This window comes from Ornithorhynchus anatinus, chromosome 11 (genome assembly GCF_004115215.2).
Source record: "Ornithorhynchus anatinus isolate Pmale09 chromosome 11, mOrnAna1.pri.v4, whole genome shotgun sequence".
NCBI lineage: Eukaryota > Metazoa > Chordata > Mammalia > Monotremata > Ornithorhynchidae > Ornithorhynchus > Ornithorhynchus anatinus.
In genome coordinates, this window is record NC_041738.1 from 58,448,873 (window position 1) to 58,459,376 (window position 10,504).

Genomic DNA, 10,504 nt, shown 5'->3' on the forward strand with positions numbered 1-10,504 from the left:
CGCCGACGGCGGCCGCCCTCCCATTGGCTGCCAGGCGCCCCCTAATCCCGCCCTCCCCCGAGGATTCGCGCTCCCATTGGTCCCTCCCGGATGACCTCAACAGCCGCGCCCTCTGATTGGAGGGGACGGACGGTTGTCCCGGGCGACGCCGGGACGCTTTGGCTGGGGGCCCGGCCGCCCGGCCGCCCGGCCGCCCGGCCGCCCGCCAGGGGGCGCGATCCACGGAGCCGGGCGGAGGGGCGCCGCCCGCTCTGCCTCCCCCCGCCCGCCCGCCTGCAACCCAGAATCACTGCAGTCACTCATTCGTTCATTCGTTCATTCATTCAGCCATGCAATTCACTCATTCATTCGTACCATTCATCATTCGTACCATTCCTTCCTTCCTTCCTTCCTTCCTTCCTTCCTTCCTTCCTTCCTTCCTTCCTTCCTTCCTTCCTTCCTTCCTTCCTTCCTCCCTTCATCGTGCCATTCATTCATTCCTTCATTCGTGCCATTCATTCCTTCGTTCGTGCCATTCATTCATTTGTACCATTCCTTCATTCATTCGTAGTAATAATGATAATAATGGTGGTATTTGTTAAGCGCTTACTATGTGCAAAGGACTGTTCTAAGCGCTGGGAGGATAATAATAATAATAATGATGGTATTTGTTAAGCGCTTACTATGTGCAGAGCACTGTTCTAAGCGCTGGGGTAGACACAGGGGAATCAGGTTGTCCCACGTGGGGCTCACAGACTTCATCCCCATTTTACAGATGAGGTAACTGAGGCACAGAGAAGTGAAGCGACTTGCCCACAGTCACACAGCTGGCAAGTGGCAGAGCCGGGATTTGAACTCATGACCTCTGACTCCAAAGCCCGGGCTCTTTCCACTGAGCCACGCTGATGCAAGGGAATCACGTTGTCCCACGTGGGGCTCACAGTTTTGTTTCATTCATTCGTACCATTCATTCATTCATTCATTCATTCATTTGTGCCATTCATTCATTTGTGCCATTCATTCATTCGTATAATTCATTCATTCGTATAATTCATTCATTCATACCATTCATTCATTAGCATCCCTCCTTCATTAATTCATACATTAATTCATTTGTACAATTCATTCATTCACGCAATCCATTCATCCATACAATTCATTCATTCGCACCATTCATTCATTGTACAATTAATTCATCCATTCATTCGTACAATTCATTGTGCAATTCATTCATTCATTCATACAATTCATTCGTACAATTCATTCTTACAATTAATTCATTCCTACAATTCATTCATCCATACAAATCATTCATTCACTGGTGCATTAATTCATTCATGATGTAATTCATTCATTCATAAAATTCATTCAGTCAATCGTCTTTATTGAGCGCTTCATTCATTCATCCATCCAATAGTGTTTATTGAGCACTTACTATGTGTCAAGCACTACACTACTACTACTACTAATAATGATGGTATTTGTTAAGCGCTTGTGCAAAGCACTGTTCTAAGCGCTGGGCGGGGGGGGGGGGATACGAGGTGATCGGGTTGTCCCACGTGGGGCTCACGGTCTTAATGCCCCTTTTATAGATGAGGTCACTGAGGCACAGAGAAGTGAAGTGACTTGCCCAAAGTCACACAGCTGACCTCTGGCTTCCAAGCCCAGGCTCTTGCCACTGAGCCACGCGGCTTCTAAGCGCTTGGAATGTACATTTCGGCAACAGATAGAGACACCTCCCTGCCCAGTGACGGGCTCGCCGTCTAAACGGGGGAGACAGACAGCAAAGCCAAACAGAACAAAACAAAAACAAGACAACATCATCAGGATAATGTGCACAGCACTGTCCTAAGCGCTTGGAATGTACAATTCAGCAATAGCGAGAGACAACCCCTGCCCTACAACAGGCTCACAGTCTGGACGGCCCAAAGGTCAATTCAGCCGTATTTATTGAACGCTTACTGCGCGCAGAGTGCTGTACTAAGCACTTGGGAAGTACACTTCAGCAATAGAGACAATCCTTACCCAACAGCGGGCTCCCTGTCTAGAAGGGGGAGACAGACAACAAACAAAACAAGTAAGTACAAGTAGACAGGCATCACTACCAACAAAATAAATAGAACCTTAGATAAATGCACATCATTAATAAAATAAATAGAGCAACAAATATGTACAAATATAAAAATAATAATAATAATAATGTTGGTATTTGTTAAGCGCTTACTAGGTGCCAAGCACTGTTCTAAGCGCTGGGGGAGATACAGGGGAATCAGGTTGTCCCACGTGGGGCTCATGCACTTTTAATTCCCACTTTACAGGTGAGGGAACTGAGGCACAGAGAAGTTAAGTGACTTGCCCACAGTCACCCAGCTGACAAGTGGCAGAGCCGGGAGTCGAACCCGTGACCTCTGACTCCGCAGTCCAGGCACTTTCCACTGAGCCACGCTGCTTCTCGAGGGCTGTGGGGAGGGGAAGGGGGTAGAGCAGAAGGAGGGAGTCGGGGCTATGGGGAGGGGAGGAGGGGTGGAGGGAAAGAGAGGGCTTAGTGTGGGAAGGCCTCCTGGAGGAGGGGAGCTCTCAGTAGGGCTTTGAAGAGGGGAACAGAGTCAGTTTGGCGGAGGTGAGGAGGGAGGGCGTTCCGGGACAGAGGGAGGACGTGACCCGGGGGTCGACGGCGGGCTAGGCGTGAACGGGGGACGGCGAGGAGGTGGGCGGCAGAGGAGCGGAGCGTGCGGGGTGGGCAGGAGAAAGAGAGAAGGGAGGAGAGGTAGGAGGGGGCAAGGGGATGGACAGCTTGGAAGCCAAGAGTGAGGAGTTTTTGCTTCATGCAAAGGTTGATAGGCAACCACTGGAGGTTTTTGAGGAGGGGAGTGACCTGCCCAGAGCGTTTCTGCAGAAAGATAATCCCGGCAGCAGAGTGAAGTATAGACTGAAGTGGGGAGAGACAGGAGGATGGGAGATCAGAAAGGAATAATAATAATCACGATGGTATTTGTTAAGCACTTACTATGTTCCAAGCACTGTTCTAAGCGCTATTGTAGATACAGGGTAATCAGATTCCACATGGGGCTCACAGTCTTAATCCCCATTTTACAGATGAGGGAACTGAGGCCCAGAGATGTGAAGTGACTTGCCCAAAGTCACACGGCTGACAAGTGGCGGACCCGGGATTAGAACCCACGAGCTCTCTATTGAGCACTTACTAGGTGCTAACAGGATAGAAAGAGCATGGATTCTTTGGAAATGTGGTGTTGAAAAAAGCTTTTGCCGAATTCTATTGATTGACCGAAAAACAAACAATGGATTTTGGAGCAAATTAAGCCAGAGTGGTCTTTGGAAGGCCACATTACTCGATTTAGATGAGCATATTTTAGACACATCATCAGGAGGACTAATTCTCTGGAGAAGACATTAATGCTAGGAACAGTCCGGGGAAAATGTGGAAGAGACAGAACAGCAGCTAGATGGATAGAAACCATAACAAAGATAAAGGAAGAACCATTAGAAAGGTTGCGGATTATGGCAGGAGACAGTGCATTCTGGAGAAAATATATCCATAGAGTCGCTATGAATCGGAAACTACTCGATGGCACTCGGTAATAATGTTGTGTGCAAGGCACTGTACTAAGCGCTTGTGAGAGTACAATGCAACATTCATTCAATAGTATTTATTGAGCGCTTACTACGTACAGAGCACTGTACTAAGCGCTTGGAATGGACAAATCGGTAACAGATAGAGACAGTCCCTGCCCTTTGATGGGCTTACGGTCTAATCGGGGGAGACGGACAATAACAGCAGACACATTTCCTGCCCAAAATGAGTTTACAGTCTGATAATAGTAATTATGGCATTTGTTTTGCACTTACTCTACACTGCGAGCTTGATGTGGGCAGGAATTTGTCTGTTTGTTGTTATATCGAATTCTCCCAAGCCCTTAGTACAGTGCTTTGCACACAGTAAGTGCTGAACAGATACGATTGAATGAATGAATATGTGCCAGGCACGGTACTAAACGCTGGGCCGGATAGAAGCAAATGGAAACGAATGGCCAGACCGTAAGTTCACTGTGGGCAGGGAATGTGTCCGCTTATCATTCTACTGTGCTCTCCCAAGGGCTTATACAGTGCTCTACACACCGAGAGCGCTCAATAAATACGACTGAATGAACGCGGCACACTCGGAGAAAAAAGGAAAATGAGAGAAGGGGTGTGACCCATCTCCTTCTTTTCATTTCTCCTTCTCTTCCTTTCTTCTTCTCCCACTCCTATATAAATCGCCCTGACTTGCTCTCTTTATTCATCCCCGCTCCCAGCCCCACGGCACTTACGGACATATCTGGATTTCATTTACTTCTATTAATATCTGTTTCCCCCTCTAGATCGTAAGCTTGTAACATGGGTTACTGTGCTCTCCCAAGAGCTCAGTACAGTGGTCTGCTTACAGTAAGGGCTCAATAAATACGATCGACCTCCGGCCCCTGTTCCTCGCCGGTTTGCGGCTGAGCCAGGCCGAGGGGCTGTTCTGGGGCCTGTACGCTGCGGGTTTTGGGCTGAGTTGGCCCGGACTGTCACTCGGGTCACTCGGGTCAGGGCTCCTCTGGGACAAAGAAACTTTTCCCCATGAGCCGGAAAGCTCTGGACATCCGTCGGACGATTACTGCTGGGGGGACGGAGGGGCACATCTGTCTCTCTCCCAGAAGACTCGGGGGTCGCATTCTCCACCCCTAACCCGCCGCAGGCCTCTCGCTGAATCACCCTTCCCCCCCGGACGGGGACTGAAATGACCCAGGTGACGTTTTCCACCGACCACCCAGCAGATGCTGCCGAAAAGACCAACTGTTCCGGCCGCTACCTCCCCACCGGCCCCAGTGTCCCGGGAGTGCACACGCACAGACGCATCTCCGTTCCCGTCTCCCTCTTCTCTCCCACTCTCTCTTCTCTCCCTTTCTCTCCCTCTCTCGATCTCTCTTTCTCTCTCTCTTGATCGCTCTCTCCGTCTCCCTGGTGTCCTACCAATTTAGACATCCAGGCACACGCTACCGCCTGGGCTCCCACTGGAGCGATATTGTCATGGAAATGAGGAGGGGATGCGGGCCCGTGACAAGCAGATTTACGGCTCACAGAGGGTTTCCATTAAACCTTTGACAGCCGGTTATTTATGAGTGGCCAGAGAGGCTCGGCTAATATCTCCGGCCCGGGCCCGGTCTACTTTCAAGGATGCTACAGGGAACAGCTAAAGCCGCCTCAGACGGTGAATAGACGACAAACCCATCGACCCGCAGAGAGGGGCATCAGCTCAGATATTTACTCCCGGGGGCTTCCATTCGAGGCTATGAAGCATCTGTGCTTTCGCTGAACAAACGAACAGAGAGAAAAACCTTGTGGCATCTGGGGAGTTGGCTGGGGGAAGGGAGGGCGAGGGGGGAAGGGCTAGAGGGGAAGGGGAGAGGACTGGAGTATCCCTAGGCTGGTCAGCTGCAGGCCTGGGCGGTGTTGGAGGAGGGGAGAGTCGAATCGTTCAGTCATTAAATCGCATTTATTGAGCGCTTACTGCGTGCACAGCGCTGCACTAAGCACTTGGCCTGGACGAGCAGAGGCAGGGTGCCCAAAAGGCGGTCCTGCCCCTGCTGTTCTCCTGCCTCAGGGAGAGAGGAGCAGGACCTAAATTTAGATTCGCTCTCCCTTTACTCGGAAACCTAAACTGCCCAGCATGGGCAACCATTCATTCATTCAATTATAGAGCACTTACTCTGCGCATAGCACTGTGCTTGGCAAAGAACAACGCAACAATAAACAGCGACATTCCCTGCCCACAATGAGCTTACAGTCTAGAGAGGGGGGAGAGCGACATCAGTACAAATAGATAAAATGGCAGATATGTACGTCGGCGGTGTGGGGTTGGGAGAGGGGAAGAGCAAAGGGAGCGGATCAGCGTGATGCAGAAGGGAGTGGGAGATGAGGAAAAACGGGGGCTTAGTCTGGGAAGGTGGGTCTTAGGGACGCAGCTCCACTCCATTCATTCATTCGATCGTATTTATGGAGCGCTCAGTGCGTGCAGAGCACTGTACTAAGCACTTGGGAGAGTACAATATAACAGCAACCACGGTCCCTGCTCACATTGAGTTCACAGTCTGGAGGGGGAGGCGGCATTAATAGAAATAAATAAATGACAGATATGTACATCAGCGCTGTGGGGCTGGGGGCGCGGGATGAATAAAGGGAATCAGGGCAATGCAGAAGGGAATGGGGGCAGAGGAAAGGTTCCCCTCATCTCCCTGGGCGAAGGATTATGGATAAGGAACGAAAGGTGGTGGATCCTCATTCCCCCCGACTTTTCCCTGTGTCCATCTGGTGAAGAGAGGATGAAGGGGACCTTGGGGGTTGGGAAATTCTGTCCAAGGTTAATAATGATGTGGGTATTTGTTAAGCGCTTACTATGTGCCAAGCACTGTTCTAAGCTCTGGGGTAGATACAGAGTAATCAGCTTGTCCCACTTGGGGCTCACAGTCTTAATCCCCATTTTACAGATGAGGTGACTGAGGCACCGAGAGGTCAAGTGGCTTGCCCAAAGTCACACAGCTGACAGGTGGCGGAGCCGGGATTAGAACCCATGACCTCTCACTCGTAAGCCCTTGCTCTTTCCACTGAGCCACGTGACCCGCTGACCCACCTAGGCCCACTGAGGGCTATCAGTGCCCCTTCCATATTGATCCTTTTGTACTGGGCCCAGGGCCCTGGGAGCTCCACAGATTAACTGTGGGGATTTTACTTTTACAATAATAATAATTATGGCATTTGTTAAGTGCGTACTATGTGCCGAGCACTGTTCTAAGCGCTGGGGGGGGGATACAAGGTACTCAGCTTGTCCCACGTTGCGTTCACAGTCTTCATCCCCACTTTACAGATGAGGGAACTGAGGCACAGAGAATAATAATAATTATGTTGGTATTTGTTAAGCGCTTACTATGTGCAGAGCACTGTTCTAAGCACTGGGGGAGATACAAGGTAATCAGGCTGTCCCACGTGAGGCTCCCAGTTAATCCCCATTTTACAGATGAGGTAACAGGCCCAGAGAAGTTAAGTGACTCGCCCACAGTCACCCAGCTGATGAGTGGCAGAGCCGGGATTCGAACCCTTGACCTCTGACTCCGAAGCCCGTGCTCTTTCCACTGAGCCACGCTGCTTCTCTAAGTGAAGTGGCTTGCCCAAAGTCACACAGCTGGCAAACGGCTGAACAGGGATTTGAACCCATGACCTCTGACTCCCAAGCCCGGGCTCTTTCCACTGAGCCACGCTGCTTCTCAATCCCACTGCCCTGCTCCCCCTCTAGACTCTAAGCTCGTTGTGGGCACGGAATGGATGTTATACAGAGAAGCAGCGGGGCTCGGTGGAAAGAGCCCGGGCTTGGGAGTCAGAGGTCATGGGTTCGAATCCCGGCTCTGCCACTCGTCAGCTGGGTGACTGTGGGCAAGTCACTTCACTTCTCCGTGCCTCAGTTCCCTCATCTGTCAAATGGGGATTATCCTGCTTACCCTGTATCTCCCCCAGCGCTTAGGACAGTGCTCTGCACATAGTAATCGCTTAACAAATACCAACATTATTATTAGTCCCCACAGCCTATGGCTCTTCCCTCCATAGTACGTTTGTATTTAAAGAAATTTACACAATGGGGCACAGGAGAACATACACGAAAGACGATCAAGACCTCTCTATTTAGGACGTTATTATTTGGGGTATTTGTTAAGCACCTACTATGTTTCAGCACTCTTTTAAATGCCTGGGTAGAATCAAGTCAATCAGGTCAGGAACACTCCCTGTCCCACGTGGGGCTCGTGGTCTAAATAGGAAAGGTATTTATTTAGCGCTTCCTAGATGCAGGGCACTGTACTAAGCATTTGGGCGAGTACAATATGACAGGGTTGATGGACACATCACACAGGAATTTACCGTTTAGAAAAGCGGAGATAGACATTAAAATAAATTGTGGGTCGTGTATATCAGTGCCGTGGTGCGGAGGGCGGAGTGACTATCAAGTGCTTAAAGGGTAGAAATCTAAGCCCGTAGGTGACGCAGAAGGGAGAGGGAGTAGGGGAAATGAGGGCTTATTTGCGGGAGGCCTCTGGAAAAAGATGTGATTTTAGTAGGACTTTAAAGGCGGGGATAATGATGGTCTGTTGTATAGGAAGGGAAAAGGAATTCCAGGCCAGAGGGAGGAGTGGGAAAGGATCAGCAGCGAGGTAGATGAGAGTGAGAAGCAACGTGGCTCAGTGGAAAGAGCCGGGGCTTGGGAGTCGGAGGTCACCGGTTCGAATCCCGACTCTGCCCCTGGTCAGCTGTGTGACCGTGGGCAAGTCACGTCACTTCTCTGGGCCTCAGTTCCCTCATCTGGAAAATGGGAATGAAGACTTGTGAGCCTCCCGTGGGACAACCTGATGACCCTCTATCTACCCCAGCGCTTAGAACAAGTGCTCTGCACCTAGTAAGCGCTTAACATATACCAACGTTATTATTATTATTATCAGGTGAGTGCTAGACATTTTACCATTGATTGTAACAATGGCATTTGGCATTTGTTAAGCACTTACTATGTGTCAAAAACTGTTCTAAGCACTGGAGTAGGTATAAATTAATTCTCCCATGTGGGGGTCACAGTCTAAATAGAAGAGAGAACGAGGATTTAATCCCCGTTTTACAGCTGAAGGAAGTGAGGCGCAGGAAGTGACTTGCCCAGACTCGTTGGGCGACGGGCCGAGCTGGAATTAGAACCCAGGCCCGTGCTCCTTCCACCATCATGCTGCGTCTCGCTGATTATGCCGGTAACATTGATTATGCAAACAGCTCTCCCTCCCTGGGGAATCCTGAGGAATGAGCAGTTTCTCTGTTCTAGAAACTTCTGGGCTTTTCCCCTTTTCCTGTGGGCGTGGATACACTATGAGAGCCTAGGAGAGTGAGTCCAGTGACGAGCCCCCGTGGCTTCAGTGGGCACTGGAGGCAGAGGTGTCAGTGGACCATACACAGATCACTTTTCTGTGCCTCAGTTTCCTCATTTGTTAAATGCGGTTTGATTGATTCCTTCATTCAATCGTATTTATTGAGCACCTACTGCGTGCAGAGCGCTGTACTAAGTACTCGGGAGAGTACAATATACAATGATAATAATGTTGGTATTTGTTAAGCGCTTACTACGGGCAGAGCACTGTTCTAAGCACTGGGGGAGATACAGGGTCATTAGGTTGTCCCACGTGAGGCTCACAGTTAATCCCCATTTTCCAGATGAGGTAACTGAGGCCCAGAGAAGTGAAGTGACTTGCCCACGGTCACACAGCTGACAAGTGGCAGAGCCGGGATTCGAAACCACGACCCCTGACTCCAAAGCCCGGGCTCTTTCCACTGAGCCACGCTGCTTCTCATGGATAATCTGCGTAGGTTTATCGACTCTCAATTTTTCTGACTAGATCAAGCAGTCCCTGATGGGCGTAGGTATAATATTACGTAATCAGGTCACCTCCTTTAGGATGGCACCCCGAGAGTTTCTATTCATTCATTCATTCATTCATTCATTCATTCATTCATTCATTCATTCATTCATCCATCGTATTTATTGAGCGCTTACTGTGCGCAGAACACTGTACTAAGCTCTTGGAAAGTACAATTCGGCAACAGATGGAGACAATCCCTACCCAACAACGGGCTCACAGTCTAGAAGAGAAGCAGCATGACTCAGTGGAAAGAGCACAGGCTTGGGAGTCAGAGGTCATGGGTTCTAATCCCAGCTCCGCCGCTTGTCAGCTGTGTGACTTTGGGCAAGTCACTTCACTTATCTGGGCCTCAGTTCCCTCATCTGTAAAATGGGGATTAAGACTGGGAGCCCCATGTGGGACAACCTGATCACCTTGTATCCCTTGCTTACAACAGTGCTTTGCACATAGTAAGCGCTTAACAAATACCAACATTATTATTATTACTTTTGAGAAGCAGCGTGGCTCAGTGGAAAGAGCCCGGCCTTGGGAGTCAGAGGTCATGGATACGAATCCCGGCTCTGCCACCTGTCAGCTGTGTGACTGTGGACAAGTCACTTCACTTCTCTGAGCCTCAGTTCCCTCATCTGTCAAATGGGGATTAACTGTGAGCCTCCTGTGGGCCAACCTGATGACCCTGTATCTCCACCAGCGCTTAGAACAGCATGGCTCAATGGAAAGAACCCGGGCTTGGGAGTCAGAGGTCATGGGTTCGAATCCTGGTACTGCCACCTGTCAGCTGTGTGACTGTGGGCAAGTCACTTCACTTCTCTGGGCCTCAGTTACCTCATCTGTAAAATGGGGATTAACCGGGACCCTCACGTGGGACAACCTGATGACCCTGTATCTCCCCCAGCGCTTAGAACAGTGCTCTGCACATAGTAAGCGCTTAATAAATACCAACATTATTATTATTATTATTAGAACAGTGCTCTGCCCAGAGTGAGCGCTTAACAAATACCAACATGAACGTGGCGCAGTGGAAAGAGCACGGGCTTGGGAGTCAG